The 5,397-nt window shown below is 50.2% G+C and overlaps 1 non-coding gene across 1 annotated transcript; it reads left to right on the forward strand.

Moving 5' to 3' along the window:
- The first annotated feature begins 4,282 nt into the window (after positions 1 to 4,282).
- On the forward strand, positions 4,283 to 4,416 carry LOC116562159. Its single transcript, XR_004273807.1, has one exon. It is a non-coding gene; the product is annotated as a small nucleolar RNA SNORA2/SNORA34 family (small nucleolar RNA).
- The last annotated feature ends 981 nt before the right edge of the window (positions 4,417 to 5,397 follow it).

The raw sequence follows: 5,397 nt of genomic DNA on the forward strand, positions 1-5,397 counted from the left end.
CCCTGAGGACGCACTTTTGGGTCTGGCGACATGAAGGTCACTTGGTAAAAGCATCAGAGGGACAAAGAAGGAACAAGGGCCAGACTGTAGCCGGCTGCAGAAGGGAGGGAGACAAGGAAGCAGAACAAGATCCACTGAATCCTACTCAAGCCTACTCATCCTTCCAGGCTCACTCAAAACCTCCGCCTCCAGGAAGCCTTCCTAATAACCCTCGACTCCTAAGGCCCCTTCACTTCATAGTCACTGCAAATACGGCTGTCCTACCATGTGAGCCAAGTACTTCCCAAGGGCAAGGACTGTCACCCCTGCCTTGTGGCACACAATAGGCCCTTTAGAAACCTTAGCTCCTCTCTCTCCCTTTTCAGATCCCAGAAGGCAATTCTGAGACTTTTTTTTTCTTTTTCAGAGATCGGGTCTCACTAGGTTGCCCAGGCTGGTCTCAACTCCTGGGCTCAAGTGATCCTCCCACCTTGGCCTTCCAGAGGGATTACCAGGTGTGGGACATTGTGCCTGGCCTCTTGAGACAGGGTTTCACTCTGTCACCCAAATTGAGTGCCATGGCACGTTCATGGCTACTGTAGCCTCAACCTCCCACACTAAGTGATCCTCCCATCTCAACCTCCCAAGTAGCTGCGGGCAGAGGCAGGCAGATCTCCTGAGGTAAGGAGTTCAAGACCCTCCCAAGGGACTACAGGCATGAGTCGCCATGCCCGGTTAATTTTTAATTTTTTGTAGAGACCAGGTCTCATCATGTTGCCTAGGTGGGTCTCAAACTCCTCCACGCAAGCAGTTCTCCTGCCTCGGCCTCCCAAAGTGCTGGGATTACAGGCGTGAGCCACTGTGCCTGGCCTGAGACTTTCCCAAAACTCTGTTCTCTCATGTAATAAATCATTCCTCCCCCAAACAGTTGTTTTTGTATTGCCATGCAAAGGTTATTAGTACAATGATGAGATTTAATGTTACATTAATTTGGTTGTGAATTATTTGTACTGTCACAGTCATTAACTCAGTGATTGCAATTTTGTTTTAATTTGATTTAGCTCCTTGTGCATTCTCTCAAAACTTCCAGCAACAGTGGAACCCAGAACTGTGTAATGTGATGCAGCATTCGTGGCAATCTGACCTGGGGTATGGATCAGGCAAACAGAAGGTCCCAGTTCTCACCTCCCTGGCTTTACTCAGCCCGCAAGCCCTCACTACCCTGGACCTTTTCCATGGGTGGAAAAAGGTTTCTGAATCAGGTTGTCCATCAGAGAAGCAAAGCAGATGGGGTGGAGGGGGTGCCCTTTGTGGGAAAGGAGTTACCCTGAATTAAGCAATCAGGCACGAGGTGCTCTACTAGATACGTTTCTCAGAACCCATTTTACAGGTGAGAAAACTAAGGCACAGAGAAGTTCAGCAACTTGCCCAGAAAAGGAAAGCATGGAAGAGGGAGAGTGGAAATTTTGTGTCTGACCCCAAAACCCTTTTCCTTCCACTGCCAGATTGCTGCATGGACCTGACTGCTGGCAGAGACCTGGCCTTGCCACAGGCTAGCCCTGTGGCAGCTACCCCCAGAACATAGGGAACACCAGGGACAGCAGGTGAAGACAGGTAAGAGCCTGGCAGGACCAATGTCCACCCCCTCCCACACAGCTCAGTTCTCCATCCCCATTTCAGCCCCCTCTAGACCCCGAGGACCTCAGGACAAGAACTGGGTCAGCTCACCTCTCTGCCCCACACAGAGGTCAGGTCAACATCCTGCACATAGCATAGGCCTCAAGGAGCGGCGGAAAAGCGGCACAGTTTGGAATGAAGGAATGACCAGCCCCTAGCTGCACTTGGTTTTGGCACATAGAGAGGAGAGCGTGGATATGTAACATAGGTCTTCTTTCTTCTTTCTCCCCAGCTCACATCATGAGCCCAGCCCTAGTCCAGGCTGCAAACGCTGGAGAAAAGCTCACGTGACTTGAATTCATCTGGCTTTTCACCACTGAGCTTCACAATCTTTGCACTTGAACTGAACATGACCTTTTGCTTACTGAGCTACTGATGACTGAAGCCAGCTGGCTAACCTCCAAGAGGCCTTCCAGGTAGCATTTACCTGTCAGCTAACCCATCTCAGAAACCTCACTGCCAAGCCAGAACTGGCACACACAGTAGCTTGCAAGGAAGACTCACATTAGCCAAGTTTACATGGCTGATATATAAACCAGAACCTTTTTTTTTTTCATTAATGAGTAACTGAGCTGTGACAAGCACTGGGTGACTTTCTCCCAGAAATGCATCCTTCCTTTATCTGCCACCCCAGGCCTCTTTCCGGACAGTCCTAAAGCCCCTGGGTCTTCCAAGGTGTCAGGCACAGTGCTGTCACCTGACCCCGACATGGGTCTCTTCTTCAGCTCCCTGCAATGGTGTGGGCTGTCCGGACACTTCAGGCTACACCCCGTGGCCCTACCGCCAAGGGACACAGCCCATTCCCTTCTTACTTCTCTTCCACTGAAGCCTCTTACACTGGAACTTTGGGAAGATCCAAGTATAAGAAATGCGCTGAGCTCAGAAACTCCCTTCCTCCAACACGTTACCATAGATTCCAGCATCTGAAACAGTTCCTCTGGCCGGGCGCTGTGGAAGCCTATAATCCCACCATTTTGGGAGGCCAAGGGAAGGCAAGAGGATCACTTGAGCCTAGTTGTTCAAGACCAGCCTGGCAGCATAGCGAAACCCTATCTCTACAAAAAAGACAAAAAGTAGCCGCGTGTGGTGGCGTGGGCCTGTCATTCCAGCTACTCAGGAGGTTGAGGTAGGAGGATGGCTTGAGCCCAGAAGGCAGAAGTTGCAGTGAGCTGAGGTGGCGCCACTGCACTCCAGCCTGGGTGCCAGATGAGACCCCGTCCTAATCACTCAATCAGTCAATCAATCAAGCAGTCCCTCACATGTTGTCAAAGCTCAATAAACAGGGAATAAATGAAGGGATAATGAACATGGCCTCTCTTTCGCACCTCTGTTCTCTCTTCCTCTAAATGAGACTTTCCCGGGAGGCCAACAGACCCCGGTGTGCTGGTCCCAGTTCTCCAGATGGCTGCAGACACAGCTAGGCCCCACAGAGGACCCCACTGCGCAGGCCTGCCCCTCCCCTGCTCACGGCACTCAGTGAGTGCCTGCTTGGCCTCACAGGCCTGGGAGCTGTTTCTTCTTTAAGACTGTATGTATCTCTGATCCATTACAGTAAGCTGGTCCAACCCATAGCCCATAATGGCTCTGAATGCGGCCCAACACAAATTTATAAATTTTCTTAAAACATTATCAGTTTGTTGTGATTTTTTTTTTTAAGCTCATCAGCTATCGTCAGTGTTAGCATATTTCATGTGTGGCCCAAGACGATTCTTCTTCCACTGTGGCCAAGGGAAACCAAGGCTGGACACCCCTGCCTTACAGGCTCCCTTCAAAGTGAGCTCTGAGAGCAGCTAGAGCTCCAAGGTCTAGAGGGGCTTACAGGGGGGCCAGCAGGCCTCTTCCGGTGGACTCAGGCAGACTCAGGCCAGAGAAAGCAAGTCCTCGGGAGAGCAGCGTGGGCTGGCGCGGCACGGGCTCTGTGCAGTAGCCCCCTTATCCTTAAGGAAGAACCAATGTCGTTGTGGGAATTTGATGGCACAATTTCACCTCCCTAGGGGCAAAGTGGAGCCAGATAACTGGCTCAGCATTGCTCCCCAGTGAGGAGACACGGCTCTGAGCAAACTCTCTGCCACTGTTCTGGAGGAAATCCCAGCTGGAGAGCGCTGGAAGTGGAGGGCCGGCATCTCCCAGGCCAAGCCCGGTGGCTCGTGGCTCTGCAGCTGCTGATGATCAAATGAAGACGAGAGGCGTTTAGGCAGAAAAGAGGGATTCTGGACTGCGACAGAAGAGGGGAAGGATCAGAGGGTGGAAGACAGCCCTGGAACCCCTCATAGTAGGGGTGGGAGACCAGATACCGACCCCACCCCTCATTTCATAGTAATGAAACCAGGGCCTGGCAGTGTGGCCCAGCTGGGGACACCCAGCTCAGTCTAATTCCAGGCCCATGTCCCCTCCACTCCTCCCTCTGGGCCACCCCTGGCTGATGGACTGGTTGGATGAATGAGCAGGCTACCTACTGTCCACGGCAAAAGGGCGCAGAGAGAAAGCCCACAGGAGGGAGCCTCGTGTAGCCAGGTGGAAATTAATGAAGATACTTGGATGTACAAAATATTTATTTATCTGTAATTTATCGAACCATTTTCACAAGACTCCATGAATGTAAACTTGCTAATTAAAGAAACCCCAATAGGCCCTGGATCAAGATTAGCGGTTTGCTATAGCTATTGGTTTCAAACAGGGGTCAAGAGTGATGTCTTCCTGTGGGCTGTTCGTTGCTCGGTATCCCAGTGTGAGTGGCCAATTTAGTTGGAAGCAACATGGTCTTGAATATAAAGCCATTGGTTTTTTTACAGAATAATTTAACTCTGCTAGGCTTAAGAATCAGGCAGTTACTCTGTGGAGCTAGAGACTTAACCAAATAACATTTCTTAGTCACTCAGAGGAACTTGGTCCTCCTCCTTTCTTCCCACCTCCTCCCTTTCCCCCTCTCAAGATCCCTTGCTTGCTTTGTGACTGTTAAGATACTGACCAAGCAATCTCATGCTTGGAAATTTTTTGGGAGGGAGGCAGATGGGTGTTGCTCTGTCACCCAGGCTGGAGTGCAGTGGCACCATCTTGGCTCACTGTAACTTCCGCGTGCCCCCTCAAACCCTGCCCACCAGGTTCAAGTGTTCTCCTGCCTCAGCCTCCCGAGTGGCTGGGACTACAGGTGTGCACCACCACACCCAGCTAATTTTTGTATTTTTTTTTAGTAGAGACAAGGTCTCAGTATATTGGCCAGGCTAGTCTAGAACTCCTGACCTCAAGTGATCTCCCCAACTAGGCCTCCCAAAGTGCTGGGATTATAGGCATGAGCCACTGTGCCCAGCCTGCCTGGCAATACTTAATTTTAATTTACATTTATGCTGATGGTCCATACTTCAGTTCATCACTAGGGAATTTGGATGTTGACTACAGCTAACCCCAGAGGGACTATGCTTTTTTAAAAATACTCTTTAACTGTGGTAAAACACTGATAACCCAATTTACCATTTTAACCATTTTTAAGTGTGCATTCAATGGTATTATGAATTTCACAGTGTTGTGCAACCGTCAACGCTTTCTTTTCCAGAACTTTCCCATCAGCCCAAACAGAAACTCTGCACCTGTTCAACAGCACCTCTCCTTCTCCCCTCCCCAGCCCCTGCTATCCACTGTCCTATTTTCCATCTCTATAAATGTTCCTGGGAATTTACTTTTTTAAGCCACTATACGGGTCCGTGTTTTACACTTGGCGGCAAGAAAAAGTTTTCAGTGCTTTCG

This window comes from Sapajus apella, unplaced genomic scaffold (assembly GCF_009761245.1).
Source record: "Sapajus apella isolate SASKATOON/1434 unplaced genomic scaffold, GSC_monkey_1.0 scaffold31, whole genome shotgun sequence".
Taxonomy (NCBI): domain Eukaryota; kingdom Metazoa; phylum Chordata; class Mammalia; order Primates; family Cebidae; genus Sapajus; species Sapajus apella.